The 22,782-nt window shown below is 39.6% G+C and overlaps 1 long non-coding RNA gene across 1 annotated transcript in view; it reads right to left on the reverse strand.

The window, feature by feature from the left end:
- Window positions 1-440: 440 nt before the first annotated feature.
- Window positions 441-22,782, reverse strand: part of LOC122559904 — a 50,883-nt gene continuing 28,541 nt past the window's right edge. Inside the window, exons 2-3 of the long non-coding RNA XR_006314590.1 lie at window positions 3,871-3,957; window positions 441-1,377 (exon numbers count right to left, since the gene is read on the reverse strand). This is a non-coding gene — a long non-coding RNA (uncharacterized LOC122559904). The remainder of the gene's footprint in view (window positions 1,378-3,870; window positions 3,958-22,782) is intronic.

The raw sequence follows: 22,782 nt of genomic DNA on the forward strand, positions 1-22,782 counted from the left end.
AGCTGATGTTTTGAGAACACTGTATAAACTTTACAAAAATGCCAGCTCCAAGATAAGAATCTACATTCTGTGTAAAAATAGTACATTTCAGAACTGTTTATTTGAATAGACTGAAAGGACAGCCGTGAGTTAAATATATTCAGCTTAATTATAAATGTGAACATTGTTGGATAACAGAGGCACTCTTTCTTTTTCTATATGTTCATCTTAATGTTCAGTCTGTAATTTTCCCCTTGATACCTTTTCACAATAAAGGCTTGTTTGGTAACTAATTGGTTACAATGCTGCATTGTACAACAATAAGACCAGTCTTTTTAGTTTGCAGAGGTAGATTCAAAGCACATTTCAACAAATAATACTGAACATCACATGTTGCTTAGAGATCTGAAATAAAATAAGTGATTTTAACAGAATCAGATCAGTACTGCAGTGAATTCCATGTTAAATCTTTTAATGTGTAAATATATTACAATGGTGTGCACATAACAATATCTGTGCAAGCATGTGGCCCTATTTTGGCCATGTTTTCTCTTTTGCTTTAATCATGATAGCAAGCAAGAAGTTTCAGTCATGTGGGTAAATATAAATACTTTTAAAAATTAAGATTTTGTTTTGTTTTTCAGTTTTTCCTTTCCTAAAGGAAATGGTAGGATTTGGTTTCACTGGTGCTACGCCCAAATGATTATGGCTCATGTATAAATCTTACGCAGGCTGTTAGAGTGTGAGGACATCAGAATCAAATTGGGTTTGTCTTTGTTCAATATGTATGCATGTGTACTTTGATCAGAGGTTACTGGATAGAGATTAATATGAGGTATGCTGGTCACAGATCCACTGAGGCCCTTCTGACTGAAATAATCTAACCCAGAATAGGGATCAAACCGCTAACATTTTCTGGGCCTGAGCAACTTAATGGCAAAGCTCACTAAGCTATGTAAAGAGGTAACTAATAGGGTTATGATTTACAAAAAAAAACTTATCCACTTGCCAACATTGCTGAGATCCAGGATGTGGAGAATGAAATGTTCTGATACTCTAAATTCCATTATTTTGCAAAGGGTTTAATTTGTAGCAGTGTAATCAAGGCACCCAAACCCCAGCAGATTAAACATGTTCATGATCCAGTGTCATTGACAGGAGAGAAGGACAGTTCAAGGGGATGCAACTAGAGAGAAAAGGAAACGTGTATTTATCAAAGATAGATAAATGTGGGTGTGTGGAGTTTCTACATGTCAATTTGTTTCATCAGATTGGATGTAAAATAAGCGACAGAGATGATTAAATCATTAAACTATGTCTCGATTAACTCATTATCTTGCTTTGTTGCATCATTGTAGCTGAAGGCATCAGGCATCTTTTCTGTGGCCTAGACATGTTCTGGAAAAGAAGCCAAAGACTTTATTAATAATAAATGCCATGATAGCAAATGCACAATTCAGCCTTTGTGATTTTAGCTTATTAGCTATTAGAAATTTTCCTAGATCTGCAGTGACAATAAAGCATTTAGTCAAGGTTTTCTTAAAATTTTGCTTTCTTTCTTAGGACAAGCCAATCACTTCCTTCTCAGTACTAGTCCCTTCCAAACTGATATCATCGTCCCTAAAATCAAAATGATCTTTGACTCCTAAGTCCTTGCAACAACTATCCTGTATCCAACTTCCATTTACTTTTTAAAGTCCTTGAATGTTGCCTAACCTCCCAAGTGTGTGCTCATCTTTTGTGTAACTCCATGACTGAACCTTGCCAATCAGTTTTCAGCACTTGTACAGCAGGTCACAAATTAAACCTTCTGTAATGGGGGCTGTGATGCATTTTCCTTTCTCATCTTCTGTGGTCTCACTGTAGTAATGAACAAAGACAAGCACGTCATACTTCTTGAATGAGCCTCTCCTTAGTCACACATCAGAACTGAACACCTTCATTTGTATTACCACTGGAATTCCAAAGGGTTTCCTTCACTCCCCTGCCCATCCATACTCACCCACCAATCCCCAACAACACTGGTGGCTGAGTCATAACTCACCCAAACCCCACACATTTCACAAATCTCATTAAACACTGTGCTTCTTCACCTTTCCACAAGTCCCTGCTCCTTCACAATCTTCTTTTAAGCCTGAGGCTCATCTTCCTTTTTTGGCTCAACATTCATTTGTGTCTGATTACAACTCCATGCAATACTGGGGAGTTTTTGATTTCTCCACATTTAAAGACACTATGTATGCAAGCTGACATTAAATTGCAGTTCGTAGTGGATCTAGTTTCTGGAAACAGCTGTACCAGAATAATTCATGCACTGAGCTGAATCAGAGAGACATGCCATTGCACCAGGTATGTTGAAATGTGCATAAAACACTCTTTGTAATTTTATGACTTCCTCCTGGTGGAAACATGCACATAGTTTAAAAATGATATGCAATAAATCATTCACTACACATTTTTCAACTAAATGGCGGAATAATTTAAACTTTTTCAGCATAATCTTTCACTTAAGACACTTATTACAGTATTTGAAAAGTCACATTAGTTTAAAGTTATGTTGTCAATTTTTTGGCCTCCTGTTTTGATGGTAGAATATCTTGCTGACCTATTCATCTACAATCCTTGCTTGCAATCTTATGTGAAATCAGCAAATTATAACTTTGGGCAAGTTTCATGGAGGGTTTCTTTCAAAGACACCTGGCAGGTGTTCTCACACTATCTCGAAGTTCGCCTTATTACCCATGCACTATGCCCCTACAGTGTCACACTAGTCTTCTCCCAACCTCCTTAGTGGGAAGTGCTGGCTGTGGCTGGGAACTCCTGAGGTGACCTGGTGCCAGAGCTCTCTTTACAGTTCAGCTGGGCACTTGCTCAAGGGCTGGTGGTCCACCTCTGCTCTACATGGTTTCTGTCAATTGCCTCAGACATTTCAGACAGAGAAAGGTTGGTGCGTTTTAATGAGGGCACAGGCCTCCTGGTAAATGTGGGGTAATTACACTTGCTCCCCATGGGGCATACCCTGTCTGATGGAGAGCTGAAGAAACAAGCAGTTGAGCTGGAGTTGTCAGATAACTGCTCTGACTACCATGCTAGGAATTGTCGGCATTTAGTTTCTATCTGGTGGCTAGGAGAATGGAAAACTTCGTAACACTGAGTTCACAAATTGTAATGATGTGGATGCTAGTATATGAAAATACATGCAAACGTGCCTCTTGCTACTCACAAGCAAGAATCTTGTCTCACCGTTTAACACTTGGTTGTAAAATGGGACTTCTTGCACTCATATTTTGAAATCTCTTACTGCCCATCTCACAACAATTCTCCAACATTCTCGCCAATGCCCACATTGTTTAGGGACTGAGAAGACTTGGCCTTTTGGAACAATCTGATTCATTTAGCAGCTTTTATCTTAGCTTCTTGTTAGCTTAGACAGTAAGTGTCACCAAGCTGATCAATCATAGGAAGCATCAGAGGAAAAAGCTGTTCCTGCCAATATCCAATATTCCCATATTCTCATCTGCAGACATCACTGGATAATAATCAGGGCTGGTGACACAGGTTTATTATACTCCCTTTCTCAACAGGCCTCGGAGATGAATGATAATATTGCCACCAGATAAGATGTGTGCAGCCACAGAGATCAAATATGAGCTTTCATAGCTAATATAAATCAGCATCGCAGTTAAGTATTAGAGCCTTCAGGACAAAAAGCAGACACAAAGAAAGAAACATTTGAGGGAAGGGAACAACAGGATTAGCTGAAAACAGAAAAGAAAACCATTGAAACAGCAGACAGATAAGAACAAGAGAAAGAGGAAAGTTACAAAGGAAAATTGCGGCTGGATTAAAAAAAATCTGCAAATGTGGAGACATAAATAGCAAGTTATAAACCTTCGGCCTGAAACGTTTCCTGCACATGCAAGAATGTGTCGACTGAAATAGCTCTGTTCTGCCTTTGGGTTTGCATGAACAACATACCTGAAAGTAAAAACAAAACCTTAGCAGATTCAATATATAGATCTCTGTGAAATGCAATATCTTATTATTAAATTTAAGTCAAAGTAGATTTAATGTTCAACATGTGTTCAACATATTTTAAAATGTTTATTTTAGTACCAGTTTTTCAGCGGATGTTAGTGATTTTTATTAACAGCTTCACATGGTGTGAGGAATACTGTTATTAAAACTTTTAGTAAATCAATTTGCAATGAATAAATGCTCTAAGAAAAACATTGACCATTTTTGTTATTCTTGAAATTATTGATGTCACATGAGCTCCAAGATCGTAACAAATACTTTCCTGTCACATTTTATGTTTCTTTGCTTTTTCGCGTTTGCCTGCTGCCACCACCACCATCTGACGTTTTCAATATAGCTCTGTAACTAGGCACCAGGTGGTAGCTCATAAAATCTTGGATGACACTGGGTGCAATGTGAGCTGCTTGATGTGAAACAGATCTGTAAATGGATACATAAACCTTTGGACAAAACATGCGCAAGGCTACTTGAATTGGGATACACCAATGGTAGGTGAAATAATTCCACAGAGGCCGGTATCCCATCACCAAGGCACCTTTTATTTACACATGAACAATCCTTGACTATAGAACTGCCCCATACAGTATCAGATACCAGTGTGTCAGTATCTCTGACAATCAACCTTTTTATGTCAGCTAGGGCTCCCTGTTTGGACCAGATTAACAGCCCCGTTCAGGGAAATCATACTCTATGAGATCTAGCTGGCTGACTTTGTTACCATCATGACAGTAGGCCATATTTGTGCTCAGAATTAAGATAGGGAAGCATACACTGCATGTACTCTTGCCCATTAATGTATGATGTGGCAAGTAGTATGGCCAGCACACGTTAATACACTGCTGGAGTTTACTAGAACATTTGCCTGAAATAAATAATTCAAGGATAATGACATTGGGTGGGCCTTTGGTACAAAGTTATTTTAGCATACTGCTGGGTGGTGGATAAGCTCTCTTCTTGATACACAACCTCTTCCTTACTCTCAAAATTGATCTCAAATTGGTGATAGAAGTTTGTTTTGGTAAACTGCTGGCTTAGCTGGTGAATTGAGCAATTTGCCGGTTTCATTCTTACATGGGGCAAATGTGAAGTGTTCAGGTGGCTGGTGCAATACCAACTTCATGCGTAATGGATAGAAGTAGGCATTAAGATGTGCTCAATTTATGAGAGATCATGGAGTATGGTGGGGGAATATAAGATGTCTTGTGCTGTTGTGCAATGGCATAGTGTGGTGTTGGGAGTATGAGAAGCCATTAGGGAATGAGTGGAGGCTTGGTGGAATAGAGCATTGGGAGTTTGTGAAGGACAATGGGTTATAAAGGTGAGGGCTGGAGGATTTTATTTTATCTTAATGTTTGGCCATAGTACTGAAGACAGACTGTCTCACAATCTGACATCAGCCTCCTGAACTGTTCCTGTGTCACTGATTTTCAGTCCTGTCCTCCCCGCCCTGTACTGAAAATAGGGAATGTTGAAAATGACTACTTTTAAAGTTGGGTTTGTGGGACAAGAATTTTCCAATCCTGTACACCCAGCCTAGGAACAGAAATCAAAACAATATCTTATATTTAAAGTCCCCAAGCTCCTCCCAACTTTAATGGCATTTCTACTCCATACTAGGCCAAACTGAATCTTCTGGTGTCCACACTTCTACCAAAATTCATTTCTGTTAATCTTCTGAGCATATTCAGTAGACCTTCATTAGCAGGACACCTACTGGCAGCTCATTGATTTTTAACTGGAACTACAAGCTTCTTTGACCCAGGGATCTGTCCTCGCTGATCTTCAGCCAACAGATGTCTGGGTACATGGGACAGAATGTCCCATGTGGTGGTTGAATTTGGAATGCAAATTCCTTCTCTATCCTCAGCCTGTCTCATTATTAAGATGTTATGATACAAAGTTTGATGCAAGTTAATGGACATTTTGAATGATTTGTAGCAACCATCCTCCCAGTCATTAATGTTAATGCTGCCATAAGAGTTTCAGAGTAACTTTGAAGTGCTTTCTTTGTCCTCCCCTGGGACATCTGTGAGTTGAAAGAGCAGGACTGGTGAGGGAGATGCTGTTTGGCATTCCAGGAACAGGGATTAATTTTCCCAATTTTTGGCAAGGTATTGTCTTGAGTAAGATTTGCAAGATGTGCCTGGTCTGCAATAGCTCATTGTTGATTTTTCTGCTGCAGTTTTCCACTCCTTGCCTCATAACTGATGCAGCTAGCCCCTTCTGGTGTCTGTCTTGTAAAAGCATGTGGCAGCAGAGGCTGAATGTAAAAACCTCGGGGACTTTGCAATGTTCATGTTGCTCGTGCCATATTTAATTCCTATCTCAATAGCACTGGAAACCGGCATGATGTTTCAGCACTACCCTGTGGAAAAAGTTTAGAAAGGCAAGTTAACGCTATGGTTTGCACACTAGGACCTAGCATGGCTTCACTGGTGGAAAGTAGGGCAGGGTCTTTTTTTTCCCTGCTGCCTGACAAAGGTGGCCAAAGTCCCAGACTCAGGCAGCCTAGACTGTGATAGTGGCTCCAAGTCAACACAGTGTTTTGGGTGAAACTTGATGCACAGTAGCATAAAAAGGTCAGGGAAAAAAAAACAGACATTGCTGGAGGAGCTCAGCAGGTCTGGCAGCATCTGTGGAGAGAAATCACAGTTAATGTTACAGGCTGAGGGACTCTTCCTCAGAAGTGTTTTTTTTAATAGCAGAAGACATTTATCGAGCCATAGAGATGTACAACAGGGAAACAGACCCTTCGGTCCAACTAGATATCCTAATCTAGTCTAGTCCCGTTTGTCAGCACTTGGCCCATATCCCTCTAAACCCTTCCTATTCATATACCCATCCAGATGCCTTTTAAATACTGTAATTGTATCAGACTCCAACACATCCTTTGGCAGCTAATTCCATACATGCACCACCCTTTGCATGAAAATGTTGCCCCTCAGGTCCCTTTTAAATCTTTCCCCTCTCACCCTAAACCTATGCCCTCTAGTTCTCGACTCCCTACCCCAGGGAAAAGACTTTGTCTATTTATCCTATCCATGCCCCTCATGATTTTATAAACGTCTATAAAGTCACCCTTCAGCCTCCAATCCTTCAAAGAAAACAGCCCCAGACTATTCAGCCTCTCCCTATAACTCAAATCCTGCAACCCTGGCAACATCCTTGTAAATTGTTTCTGAAACCGTTCAAGTTTCACAACAACCTTCCTGTAAGAGGGAGACCAGAATTGCACACAATATTCCATAAATGGCCAAAGCAATGTCCTATATAGCCACACCACATTCTCCCAACTCCTATACTCAATGCACTGGCCAATAATGATGTTCTGTGCTCTGCAGGGGTATGAGCCACCATCTTCTCTGCTTTCTCATGTTTACGAGTCACCATTTACTCTAGCTCTGCCAATGCACACACCACTCATTAAGGCTCCAACACAACAAATTCTCATCATTCCATCGCACTGTGCCAATTCATCAGCCCTCAGCCAATTCATCTTCCCAAACTACGAATCCTTCTGTACTTCTTACTGATTCACTGGGGTCAGCTCATCATCATTCCTGCATCACCACTCCCTGCTCTTCCATCCCCTTCCATCATATACAATCCCTCCAGTTGACTCAATGCAGGAATAATTGGCCCAGGTCTCAGCTCCTATAGTTCCCTGAATGACCTGATTCACCATGATCCCCTCCAATACCCCCTGTCCCCACCCACTCTGCCTTCAGATCATTTCAACTGTCTGCTTCCACTTATGTAACATCATCTGACTGTTCTGCCTCTGTTTATTTGTGATTGAAATACCCTTTTGAATATTTGTTACCTCTAGACTTGGTGTTTTCCCTGGAGCATTGGAGGCTGAAGGGTGACCTTATAGAGGTTTATAAAATCATGAGGGTCACGGATAGGGCAAATAGACAAGATCTTTTCCCTGTTTTGAAAAACATAGCAGGCCAGGCAGCATCCGAGGAGCAGGAGAATCGATGTTTCGGGCATAAGCCCTTCTTTTCCCTGGGGAAAAGAAGGCCTAATTTTAAAATTCATATTCATATTTACAAATCCCTTTAGAAGGCCTTTGCATATCTAGGCTCCTCTACTTTGGAAATATCCTTGATTTTAATTGGTTTACAATTGGTGAATTTGCTTTTAGTTTCCTTGGCTATAATCTTTGGAATTTGTTTCTAAAACCACTCTGGCTCTTGACCTCTCTCTTTCCTCCTTTAAGACACTCTTCAATGCCTGTGGTTCTGATCAGGTTTTGGTAACCTGCCATAATAGCACTTCATATGGCTGAGCGTAAAACTTTATCAAATGATGTTCCTATGAATGTCTTGGAATGTTTTTCTATGTAAAAGGCCCTAAATAAATTGTCGTGGTTGAATAATGTCTCAATATGAATAATTCCTGGCATTCCAACCTGCTTTATTTGAATCACTGATTATCATATTATGCATACAATATTTAACATTGTGTACCTCTTCCACAAGCTGTTAACGATGAATGTAAACTCCCTGTCTTTATTTTAATCCATTGTAAATATTTATTCAGAGTTATGACATTTTGTGCACAATGAACTTTAGGCCTTTAAGTGATTACAATTACCTTACTCACCCTATGGCCTTTCTAAAAGAATGCAGATGTGTTAAATGAGTTTTAATGAGTTAAAAGTTATGCAATAATTTAAACGACATCCAGTTAAATTTTTAATACATATATTTTCAGTGTAAGCCATCTGGTTTATTTGCAATATTTAAGAGATTATCACCACATTCTCTGATCCTAATTGGTTAAATGCCTGTGATATTTTTCCCTGCAGTCACTGATACTTTCAAACTGTTTGACTTAATTTGATTAACAAAGACCCATCTCATAATGTAATATATTGTAAATTGTAAGTTTTAAAAGGTTTTTTGTTGCTGCAAGCGCCTATTCAGATCCTTTATTTATTATTATTGCTTACATCTGAAAACAGCATGAATTAACCTTTTGCACACGTACACAATGCTTTGAAATTATTCAGTGGTCATATGAAGTGGGTAGTCATTCACAGAATCTCACAAAATATCGACAAAAGTGGGAAATACACAGCAAAGCAATCAATATTTCAACTAAGTATTTTAATTCCTTGCATTAAAAAACGACTCTTCATCACAGCTCTTCTGTGTATTTGCAATATTTGCTGTGGTCTTTTACTTCAAGATGTATCCTACTGTTTCATTTCAACAATAGGGTTCTGTATTGAGAGTATGAACAGAAATGGCAATGTTGAAACCATTATCAGGTGCTATTTACTTGGAAATAACTTGGAAGCATCTGGTAACATTCCAATGATAAAGGTTTGTTTTGGCTCCTCATTATGGAAAACCAGCTAACCCAAACACAGAGCTGATCTGCTGAATGTACAGTTTCAAGTACAGATAATTTGAGAGAAAGAAACACTTGCATTTTGATCTGTTTCCTGATTTGTAAAAGCTTTTGTTTACTGGGTAATGGAAGTGAAAAATATATATATATAATAATTTCTGCCTACAAAACAGAAGTGCCTTAAATTTCATGCATCAATGACATACCTCATTTATAATCTTGAATTTCTCCATCTTTTACTCATTCCTGTTTCTTTTCTGAATAGTTCAAGGGCTTTCATTGGAGTTCTGCACTGTAGAATGTTGTCAAGTAACAGCATTGTTTATGAAATTGCTGCCTTCTAGAATTAATCAAAGTTCATTTCACAAGATAAGCCACCTTTCTTTTCGGCCTTGCCACATGATGGGAAAAAACCAGATCCAAATGCTAAAATCTTGTGAAATGCTTTCTGCAGGAAACAGATTGGATAACTCCACAGGGACTGAATGCTTTTTCAAATATTAGTGTGTTATTTGGCTGACAAAATCTTGGTTAATCTAGCTCAAGAATTGCAAGCTAGTCCCTTATCAATCATCAAAAGCTAAATGGCAAATGGTCGTTTTTTACAATTGCAGTAGTGGGGTAATGAGAAAGTTAATTTTACATTTAATTTTCAAGATTTTTCCTTTGTTATTGGATTCAGGTTAGTCTGAGTAATCTTTCCTTTGGCTTCCTTTTCCTTTAGTTAGTCACCTATATGAAACTCCTCTGTTCATATTTTTCCAGCACGGAGTGAGGGGTGGTTTCAGCTGTGATGTGTCATAATGAGATATAGAGCATAATTTCATGAAGGGAATTGTTTAACTGAAACTACAAATGATATGTTAGAGAAAACAGAAATTAAAATTTCTCTTTAAGAAAATAGAACTAGACGGTAGATCCATCAGTACTTGAAAATAGCAAAAATAGCTTAACATTTCAAATAAGATTCTGATCATCATGTCTCAGAGGCCCAGGTTTTCTTGGTTGGTACATGCACCATTCCCAGAGGCAGCTAGCCACTTAAATAATCAGCTGCTTCCAATGAAATAAAATTTTAGAGGCTCTGCTGTCTGGAACTCAGAATGTGGAAGTTACACCAGTAAAACAAGTCTTTTTTCATGGCATTTCATTTGGGCAGCTTTCATTCCCCCCCCCCAAAAAAAAAATTGATTTACTCATAAAAAAAGCCAAAAAAACTACAAAATATTTCAACCTGAATGTTACAATATTTGTAAGAAAAGTCAGCTTGTTACTTTCATGCTTCACTTGACAATTGTAATAGACGTAATTGATTGTTTTGTGGGATTACGATGTTGTGGCAAAAATGGAGACCTGGATCAAGGAAGGACAGGTCAGGGAGTTAAATATTCCTTGTTTCAAAGCATTCAGGAAAAGTAAGAAAGGGAAGAATAGGAGGGGTGGCTCTACTGGAGGAAGACCATCGTCCAGAAGATTCAAGGACAACATTAATTTGACTAGAGCTGAGGACTAAGAAGAGTGCAATTGCATTGCTCAATGTAATCCATAATCCACCAGCTAGTGTGAAGGATGTATAAGAATAAATCAGCCAGGGAATTACTAAGTGGTGTGAACATCATATAGCAGGTAGAATGGGAACTTTAATTCCTATATATCAACTACGCTAGTAGTAGTGTAAGGGACAACAAGGGACAAATATCCATAGATTGTGTTGAGGAGAATTTCCTACAGCAGAATGTATGCAGTTCAACAGAACAGGAGGCACTGATAGACCTAGATCTTGGGAATGGGGTGGGCCAGGTAAATCAAATGACAGTAGGAAACATTTGAAGCACATCAATCATTGTAACATAAGGTTTGAGATGGTGTTAGAAAATAGCATTGGTCAATCCAGAGTGAGAGTAATTGGCTGGACAAGAGCTGACTTCAATAGGGAAAGACTGTTGTTGGACCACAATGACTGGAACCAAAGATTGGTGGGAGAAACAACAACTGAACAATGGGTTGCATTCAAAGATGAGATATTTTGGACACAGTCAATGTATAGTCACCAAACAGGGAATGGAAAGAGCTTCCTGAACTATGAAGGAGATAGTAATTTAGTTAAATAAATAAAAGTGTGTTTATGACAGCTGTCAAGTACTAAATACAATTAAGAATCAGCTAAATACAGAAGGTTCAGAAGGGAGGTGGAATAGCAGATAAGAAAAGCAAAGAATGAATATGAAAACTGACTGGCAGCTAAAATAAAAAAGAAACTTCAATGTGTTCCACAAGCACATAAATAATAAAGAGTAGTAAAAGGCTGAGCAGGGACCAAAAAAGAATTTACACTTAGAGGCAATAGCTATGGCTGAGGTGTTAAATGAATATTTTGCATCTGCATTTACTAAGGGAGGAGATACTGCCTAGGCCAACACAGTCAGAAATCCAGTCACTAGAAGCTTTTAAAAGTAATAAAGGGAAGGTATTGGATAGGCTGTTGGTACTTAAAGTTGATTAGGCATGGATTATGAATGAGATGCATCCAAGGGTATTGAAGACAGTGAGACTAGAAATTTCAGTAGCATTGGCAATTATCTTTCACCGTTTTCTGGATGTGAGGTGATGCAAGAGATTAGATAATTGGAAAGAATATGCCCTTCATCAAAAAAAAAATGTTTTAAAGATTGGCCCTGCAATTATAGACCAGTCAGTTTAACTTCACTATTGTGAAGCTTTTAGAAACAATTATTTGCGATAGAACAAATGCTCAATTTGAAAAATATGGACTGATTTGAAAGAATTGGCACGGCTTTTATGAGAAAATTGTGGCTAACTAACTGGCTGGAGTTTGAAGAGGTAGCATAGAGGGTTGCTTACGGATAGCTGTTGATGTGGTGTGCATGGACTTCCAAAAGACATGCCACATAGTTCCACACAACAGACGTGTGAGGAAAGCTGGAGGTCATGAAAGAAAAGGACAGTAGCAATACAGATACAAAATTGACTAAAGGATAGGAAATAGAGAGTAATTGTTAATGTTTCAGACTGAAAAAATATTTTAGTGGAGTTCCCCAGGGGTCAATATTTTGACCTTTGCTTTTTCTCGTATATTATGATCTGGCTGTTGGCATATGGGAGATAATTTCAACGTTTGCAGTAAACACAAAATTGGGAGAATTGTAAACTGTGAAGAAGACAGTGTAGAACTTCAAAAAGACATTAACATAGTGGAGTGGGCAGATAGTTGACAGATAATGAACAATGTGGAGAACTGTGATATGATGCACTTTGGTACAAAGAACATGAAGAGATAATACAGATCGAAAGGTATTACTCCACAGAGAGACCTGGATATATTTGTACATAAGACGTTAAAGATAGCAGACCAGATAGAGAATAAAGCAGATTTCATTCTAGGCTTCATAAATAGGAGCTTAAAGTATAAGAGCAGGTGATTATAGAGTCATACAGCATGGAATCAGAACCTTTGGTCCAACTCGTCCATGCTGACCACATTTCCCAAAATAAAATAGTCACATTTGCCTGCATTTGGCCTAAATCCCACTAAACCTTTCCTATACATGTACCTATGATGAACTTGTATAAGTCACTGGTTAGATCTCATCTGGAGTGTTGTGTACAGTACCACATTGTAAAAGGGATGCTAATGCATTGGACAGAATCCAAACAAGGTTTATGAGAATGAATCCAGAGATGCGATACTTCAGTTATGAGGTAAGATTGGAGATGCTGGAATATTTCCCTAAAAGAGGAGAAGGCTAAGAAGAGATTTGATTAAAGTTTTCAAAATCATAAGACGCTTGATAGAATGGATAAGGAGAATCTCTTTGCCCTCAGCAGTGGACTGAGAACCAGAGGGCCCAGTTTCAAAAGGCTGCATCTATGTTTTTGCCTGTGTTTCAGTTGCATTAAGTGTTTTGGAGAATTTGTTGCCAAGAGATCTAATGGGCTTTATCATGTAACTTACCAAACTCACCTCGTTAACTACTTATCCAACCCTGCGGTTCACCTGATTTTCATCTGATTCTAGCACCATCTTACCATGTATAATTCCAAGAGAACATGTGACTGCCAGAATATTCTAGAATTGAGCAGCATCCCTGGTGCCAGCACTATATTTAAAAGGCTCTTGTGTACCTGGACAAACACTGTTGGCATGCAACTGCCCTGTGTGGTTCCTGACATTTGCTGTGGATATGGCAGCGATGGGAGATTGGCAACCCCTCCTTATGGACACAGACATGGAGGTATTGCTGGATTGTTCCCTAGCTACTGGAGTCAGCCCTCTGGATTGGAAAATTAAGTATGTCACTCCAAGTTTTAAGAAGAGTGGAAGAGAAAAGAATGGATAATTATAGATCAGTTAGCCTAACGTCACTGGTGGGGAAATTATTGGAGTCTATATTAAAAGAGAAGGTGATTGAACACCACCTTGAAAGTTTTTTGATTAATCAGGGGGAGCCAACATGGATTCATAATAGGTAGATCATGCCTCATTGAATTTTATGGAGAAGTGACTAAGGATGGGGACAAGAAAATGTTGTTTACATGGACTTACAGAAGACATTTGATAAAGTCCTGCATAAGTGACTGTTAACTAAGATAGAAGCCCATGCAGATCTGATCTCCAGCATCTACAGTCCTCACTTTCTCCTAGAAGCCCATGGAACTGAGAGAAAATTACTGATATGTCTGGGAAATTGGTTGAGTGACAGGTGACAGATTGTAGGGATAGTGGGTACGTACTCATATTGGCGGGATGTGACCAGTGGTGTCCCATAAGGATCTGTGTTAGGGCCTCAGTAATTCACATTATTTATTAACTGCTTAGATATTAGCTTGGAAAATCATATATCCAAATTTGCTGATGATACAAAGTTAGGGGGCATTATAGACAGTGTAGATAATAGCACAAAATTGCAAAGGGATATTGATACATTAGATGAATGGGCAAAACCCTGCCACATAAAGTTCAATGTAAGTGTGAGGTTATCTATTTTGCACTGGAAAAGGACAGATCAGGGTACTTTCCAGATGGTGTGAAGTTAAATACAATAGACTCCAAAGTGACTTCAAGGTTCAGGTGCATAATTCTTTAAAATGTCATGAACAGATGCAGAAAATAATCAAAAAAGCTAACAGAAAGCTGGCCTTTTTATCAAGAGGACTAGAGTACAGAGGTAATTCTGCTGCTATACAAAACCATGACTGGAGCCCATTTGGAGTACTGTGAGCAGATCTGAGCACCATATGTTTGGAAGGATATATTGGACATAGAGGGAGTGCAACATAAGTTTACAAGAATCACACCTGGTCTTCAGAAGTTAAGCTATGAGAAGACATTACACAAATTATGGTTGCTTTCGCTAGAATTTAGAAGGTTAAGGGGTGATTTGATCAAAGTCTTCAAGCTATTAAGAGGAAAAGACAAACTAGATAAACTATTTTCACTGCTTGGAGATTCCCAAACTAATGGGCAAAGTCTAAACTTTAGGGCCAGACCATTCAGAAGAGATGTTAGGGAGCACTGGTACACAAAAAGGGTGATAGAGGTTTGGAACCCTCTTCCACAAGTGGCAGTGGATGCTAGATCAGATTTTAATTTTAGATTTGAAATAGATTTTTTTTATTAAGCAAAGGCATTAAGGGATATAGGCCAAAGGCAGATTTATGGAGATAGATCACCGATTAACCATGACTGAACAGATATTAAATGATTGAACAGACTGTAGGAGGCTGAATGATCCACTCCTTTTCCTATGTTCCTAAAATTAGGTTAATAGATAGGGAGGAAATAATAAATGTTAAAGAAGCACTATGCATTAATTAAATCCTACATAAATAAGTGCATTCCTGAGACAGTCATAGCGTTTCTCTCTATGCTCCACTACGTGTGCACTGAAACCTCAAAAATGCAATTAAAAGAGATAATAATTGCTATTATACATTTGCACACAAGTCCACGTTGAATTAATTAAAATTGAATAAGATGGGATGAAATAGTTTGGCCACTAATTTTCATATGTTTCTGTTATATACTGCACATTATATTCCAGTCTTCTAGGCTGCCAAATTGTTTGCTGCGGTTAACAAGTTGATAATATCTGGAAGCCCTTTGGTTACAATTTGATACTGCTAGCTCCTGCTAGCTCTGATCCAAAAGCAAAATCACATCCACCACATATGCTTTCTTGGTTGCTTTGTGAGTTTATCAGATGAGCAACAGAATTATAACAAACAGAAAGATCCCATAGTTGGTCAAGGTGGCAAAGGGCAACTGGCAACCATAGTATATCGCAGAACATTGTCAATGGCTTCAGGAAAGAAAGAAAATAGAGAATATTTTCAGAAAACAATAACAGTTTGAGAAGGAAAAAAGATTATTACCCACATAATCTATTGCAGAAATAGTTAGACTAACAAGTTTTTGGAAGCCAGGGATACCTGCAGATCTCTGCAATTTCTAGAAGTTTCCAATGTGACTGCAACAGCTGAATTTTCATTCACTTTGTCCGAATGAGATGCTGGAATAGTGGTGTGGCAGGATTAGGAATGCTTTAGATCTATACCATTTGTTCATGATTCCAGTCTGAACCCAATGTTAGTATGGCTGGTACATCTGGTCAGTTGAGGTACCTCAGCTGATACATATGTCCTGATACCACCATTGAACTCCAACTCAGGCAATACAGTCCCACTCTTCAATAAACGTGGGAGAAAATGTGATTAGCATGCAATCAGAATGACCTGTTTTCTTAGAAGCTGATTCAACTCTTCATGAGGTGGTGAACACCCAAGGCCAATGACTCTTCCCTGGGCAGTGAGAAGCACAAGATGTCAAGGCATGGATGCAGTGTGTACCAATGATGTTCACAAAGCCGTATACTTGCTTGATGCCAATCATATGCCCTCCAATGCATGTTGCAATGAACACAATGTTGGAAGAGGCCACTAAGTACAATCACAGTATTTTTGGGCAGATCCTAATAGAGCCAGTTCAAAGCTGCTGCATGTTTTTTGAAGAAAGAGTAAAACAAATCCTCATCCTCCACCTCCATATCTCAGCAATCTCTTATAGCAGTGCATCGCAGATTACCTTGCTAAGAGTGCAAGAGATCTATTGGTTCTTGTTAAAAATTGAGTGAAAGGATTTTAATAAAATGGATCAGCACATACAAATTCACAATCACTTCCATCTAGAAGGACAAGGGCAGCAGAACACCATCACTTGCAGGTTCCAGTCCAAGTCACTCACCATCCTGACTTGGAAATATAGTGTTTTCCTTCTGTGTCTACCTATACCAATAGACTATAACAATTCAAGGAGGCAGTTCATACCACCTTCTTAATGACATCTAGCTGTTAGATGCCAGCTCAGCCAATGATGCCCACTTGCCATGAATGAATCATTTTTAAAATTGCAGCAAGGTAAGCACACACTGAAAAAGTTTCTTTAAGGTTACGCTTTTGTATATAATTGCAACATTCTTTCCAATATATATATGATCACATTTCGCTCATACCTTCTTAGCATTTCTTATCGGCAGGTGCTGGTCTCAACAGCTGCTAGGTTTGGGGGAAGCTTTGTTCAACCATTAGAAACACTAGATGGCAATGTCAGAGGTCAGACTGGTGATACAGCCAGTCAAAATATATTGTTACTGATGGTTATCATTGCCAAGCACTTGATACTAATTTTTGTACATATATTAACTCCAATTTAATTTCTTCAATTAAAAGTATTGGCAATAGTTTAATATCAAATATGATGTCTACATTACAAAATTTGCAAAGAAAACTGAGTTTTAATCCTTCATCCCATTTTATCCGACTTATTGACAGCTCGAACAGTCAGTAACGAACAGGCTGGAGAGTAGAAAGGGTCAGATTGCCAGGATACATGCTTCTTGCCACTCCCCAAATTCTAACCTGGATTGGTGAAGCTCAATCCAGGAGACTTCCCTGAGCAAAAAGCTTCTGGGCTTGCACTAACACGCTTTGGTTTAGTCCTTGTCACTTAAAGTAAGAATTTTGTCTTATTTTGCCTTGTTCTGGATGCTGTTGTAATTCTTTTACTGAAAGTGCAAGGGTAAAATCACACAACTGCTGGGGGCCTACTACAAATACAGAAAACAAATAATTTGAAGCTCAAATTTGTCAATTCCTACATATTTGAAAGGTCTGCTGTGCCCATGGATAGTCTAGAACGCAGTTAAAATGATGAATGAGTAAGATGGAGCAGTGCTGAAAGCAAGGCCACTGCTCAAACTCTGTTTAGGGAAGTGATATAAACCCAAAAAAAGTCGATGTTATCGTTTCTGTCAGCAGACTCCTGAGGTGAATTAGAGAACAATTGAAGCTCTTTTGTGTTTATTTTTGTCATCCATATTTCTTGATGTGCAAACTTATGGAATACCAACAGGAAATGGGACGGATGTAAGAACAAAATTAGAAATGACAATAAATTTAAATCTGAAACATTAATCTGTATTTTCTCTTTTGCAGTTTGTGTAAGTGCTGTGTATTTTTCTGCTTTCATTCCATCTTTCCATTTTATATAGTCCTTTCTTTAAACTTTAATTGAATAGATTTGATGACTATTATTCAGCTTGAAAAGTATCGGTTTAAGTGGACAGTTTTAGCGGAACTGTTTCACAGACATAGTACTCAACTAGTGCTGCAGCTAATCTATTATTGGATTAGCTGACATGCAAATACAGCTCAAAAAATTGGTCAGTAGACTTTGCAGAACTTCCTGCTTGTGCAATAGAATTTATACAGCATCGTACTTCATTTCTACATTTTCTTATTATCCAGTTTGATGACTTCATGGTGGATGTCACTGACAGGAGATTTTTACATGTTGGAAAGTATGTACTTTAAAGGCTTCTCTGCATGAGGATTTTTTTTTGTTTTGATAGTATCTTGCTTACCACAATTCTCTATTTCCTCTGCCAGTCTTTCCCTTCACCACCTGACGTCTTCAAACATAACTGTTACAGTTTCAAATAATCTCAAGAGCATAAACAATAAAAAGGAAGCCATGTATTTCCTGCTGTTGACAATTTATGAAGGAACCATGTCTTCTTAATGTCCTAAGGATGTGCCTATAAGAATTTGTTTCTGAGTGACCCCAGGGTATGCCTACTCACAGCCACTGGATCATGTAGATTGAAAGAGATGGCTCACATTGCATGTTCACAAAGCAACTCTGGATTTAATATCACCCCTGCCCTTTGAAAAGAGAGCTCGCTTACTACTAAGTATTGTCACATGAGATCTGGTAGTAATCAGAATAAAGGTCAGGTCTTTGATACAACATTTTTAATGACCCCAAAGCATCCCAAAATGATTAAGAACCAATGATGTGGCCACTGTTGCGTTGTACCATGACAGAAAAACTGCACACAGGAAGATCCCACAAGCAGTAATACCATGATTGGCTTTAGTTTGATTATAAATATTATGCAATGCACCAGGAAAATGCAACAGTTCTTCTTCAAGTTGTACCATAGATTATATGATTCTATGATCTTTTGAAACATCTAAAAGGGTCGACTGCACCTTAGTTCAGCCTTTCAGCAGCAAGTCAGCACATCTGACAGTGTGCTCTCAGTAGAACAAAGAGCAAAGAACAAAGAAAATTTACAGCCCAGGAACAGGCCCTTCGGCCCTCTCAGCCTGAGCCAATCCAAATGTACTGTCTAAACCTGTTGGTCAATTCTTAAGCATCTATATCCCTCTGCTCCCCACCTACTCATGCATTTGTCCAGACGTATCTTAAATGAATCTACTGTGCCTGCCCCTATCACCTCTGCTAGCAACGCATTCCAAACATCCACCACCCTCTGTGTGAGGTACTTACTGTGTGTATCCCCCTTAAACATTCCACCTCTCATCTTGAAAGCGTGACCTCTCGTTATTGAATCCTTCACCCTGGGAAAAAGCTTGTCTCTATCCACCCTGTCTATACTCTTCATAATTTTGTAAACCTCAATCAGGTCCCCTCTCAGTCTCCTTTTTTCTCATGAAAATAAACCTAACCTACTCAAACTTTCTTCATAGCTAGCACCTTCCATACCAAGCAACATCCTCGAAAACCTTCTCTCCACTCTCTCTAAAGTGTCCACATCCTTTTGGTAATGTGGCGACCAGAACTGTACACAGTATTCTAAATGTGGCCGAACCAATGTCTTGTACAATTTTAACATGACTTGCCAGCTCTTATACTCAATGCCCCGTCCAATGAAGGCAAGCAAACTATATGCCTTCTTGACCACTCTATCCACCTGTGCAGCAACCTTCAGGGTACAATGGACCTGCACTCTCATTTATGTATATTACAAACAACATTGGCCCCAACACTGACTCCTGTGGAACACCACTGGTCACCTTTCTCCATTTCGAGAAACTCCCTTCAACTACTACTCTCTGTCTCCTGTTGCTCAGCCAGTTCTTTATCCACCTAGCTAGAACACCCTGCACACCATGTGACTTCACTTTCTCCATTAGTCTACAATGGGGAACCTTATCAAATGCCTTACTAAAGTCCATGAATATGACATCAATAGCCCTTCCTTCATCTATCAACTTGGTCACTTCCTCGAAGAACTCTATTAAGTTGGTAAGGCACGATCTCCCCTGCACAAAACTGTGTTGCCTATCACTGATAAGCCCATTCTTTTCTAAATATAAATAGATCCTATCCCTCAGTATCTTCTCTCACAACTTTTCCACCACTAATGTCAGGCTCACTGGTCTGTAGTTACCCGGAATATCCCTACTACCCTTCTTGTACAGGGGGACAGCATGAGCAACCCTCCAGTCCTCCGGCACATCATCTGTGTTTAAGGGTGCCACAAAGATATCTGTCAGGGCCCCAGCTATTTCCTCTCTTGCCTCCCTCAGGAACCTGGGATAGATCCCATCCGGTCCTGGGGATTTGTCCACCTTAATAAACTTTAGCCTACCCAACACATCTTCTGTACTTATGTCAATGTGATCCAGAATCTCAAGATTCATCATGTTCCTCTCCTCAGTGAACACTGATGCAAAGTAATCATTTAGAATCTCACTCATTCGCTCAGGTTTGGCACACAGCCTTCCTTCGTTACCCTTCAGTGGACCAATCCTTTCTCTAGTTACCCGCTTGCTTCCTATATAAAAATAAAATGCTTTGAGATTCTCCTTAATTCTGCTCACTAAAACTATTTCATGACCCCTTTTAGCCTGCTTGATTCCTTGTTTAAGACTTGTCCTGCTCTTCTGATATTATTCCAAGGCCCACTCTGTTCTTAGCTGCCTAGACCTTATGTATGCTTCCCTTTTCCTCTTGGCTAGCCATACAATTTCTCCTGTCATCCATGGTTCATGAATCTTGCCCTTCCTTTCCTTTGCCTTCAACAGGACATGGTCACTTGGCCACTTGGAGTGATCAGGGTCAGTATCATTTCAGGCTGGGGAGTTGACCACTGTCAGACCGGCAGGTCCAGTGCAACCCGTCTGAGGATTGGCAGATACGTCATTCAGAAAGTTGCACTGAGATCAGCTCAGGCTTCAGTCACCTATCAGTCAGGGTTGTCAAGGTCAGTCAGAGGGTGGGCACACTCTGTCCTGGGGTGGGGTGGGGGGGGCATTGTCAGCTCAGTGAAAACCAAAGAGGGTTATCAGGAATCATTCTGTGGTAGAAAGGTTGGGAGTCAATTCAGGGGATTGGAGTCAGCAAGCTGGAAGACCGAAGCAACGATATTCACGAAGGTGGACATATATGGAGGAGGAGACGATAGTGAATTGGATGACATGGGTGACTGTGGGAGGGAGGTTCATCAATGGTCACTACCCACCCCAGCTTCATCTGGGAGACAGTGCAGCACAATGACTAAGCTGTAAGTCTGGGCCTCACGGGGTAATGTTGGGAGATGAAGTCATAATTCGAAAAGCTGTGTGCACTTGTTAGGAGTGTCAGAAAGAAAGGGGGCATAGAGGTGCAGGGAGAGCACTTGATTACTTGGCTGAGCCTGCAACTCTTGGTGTCAAGAACAACCTGTATGGCCTTCCATTCCCATGTGAGTCGTAAATATGTAATGGAAATAGAAAATGGCTGCAAAGACAATCGGATTGGGTGAAGAAAGTGCTTTCTTTCTGTCTGAACATGCAGGGCCTATATGTTAGTGGTGTGAGACCCTTCAAGAGAAAATTGCATTAAGCAGGCACTTTCAGAGTACAGATTAAAGACTTTTGTAATTATAGTCTACATTTGAAATACATGCAATTTCCAACTGTGGGGATACAAATTCTGATCTCAAACAGTCTTGACCATGTGGAGAGAGAAACAGAGTTAAAATTGCAACACTGGTATGATTCTTCTTCGGTTAAGAATGTAAGAAATAGGAACAGCAATAGGCCATTTGACACCTCTGCTCTGCTGTTCAATAGGATCATGGCTCATTCGACATTTCTCATGTCCACTTTCCTACCCTTTGCCCTTAACCCTTGATTCCCCTACTAATCGAGAATCGAATGATCTCTGCCTTAAATATATACAAGGACTCTGCATCCTTAGCTTTCAGTGACAAGGAATTCTAAATATTCACAAACCTCTCAGAGAATTTCCTCCTCATCTCCATCTTAAATTGGTATCCATTTATTCTGAGCCCTCTGGTCCTAAACTCTTTAATGAGGAGACACATCATCTCAGCATTTATCAAGTCAAACCCCTTAAGAATTTGATATGTTTCAATGAGATCACCTCTCGGTCTTTGGAACTCCAGTGAGAAGAGTCCCAACCTATTAAACCTTTGCTCATGAGTCAGCCCCTCCATACCAAGGATTATCAGAGTGAACATTCTCTCAACTGCCACCAATCAAATAATATCTTTCCTTAAATAGAGGGACCTTACTGCAGATGTTCTCTCACCAACACGATGAGCAGTTGCAATTTAATTAAGGGCTGCACGGTGGCTCAATAGTTAGCACTGCTGCCTCACATCACCAGGTCACCCAGGTTCGATTCCAGCCTCAAGTGACTGGCTGTGTGGTGTTTGCATGTTCTCCCTGTCTCTGCGTGGGTTTCCTCCGGGTACTCCAGTTTCCTCCCACAGTCCAAAGATGTGCAGGTCAGGTGAATTGGCCATGCTAAATTGCCCATTGTGTTAGGTGCATTAGTCAGAGGGAAATGGGTCTGGGTGGGTTACTCTTCAGAGGGTTGGTGTGGACTGGTTGGGCCGAAGGGCCTGTTTCCACACTGTAGGGAATCTAATCAAAACTCGAATGAATTGAAATAAGGGTTAACATTCCAATAGCCTTCCTGATCACCTGCTGCACCTGCATTTCATGCACAAGTACTGCCAACTTTCTTTGTCTTGGAGATTTCTCAATTTTTCTCTGTTTAAATAA

This window comes from Chiloscyllium plagiosum, chromosome 20, assembly GCF_004010195.1.
Source record: "Chiloscyllium plagiosum isolate BGI_BamShark_2017 chromosome 20, ASM401019v2, whole genome shotgun sequence".
Classification (NCBI taxonomy): Eukaryota; Metazoa; Chordata; class Chondrichthyes; order Orectolobiformes; family Hemiscylliidae; genus Chiloscyllium; species Chiloscyllium plagiosum.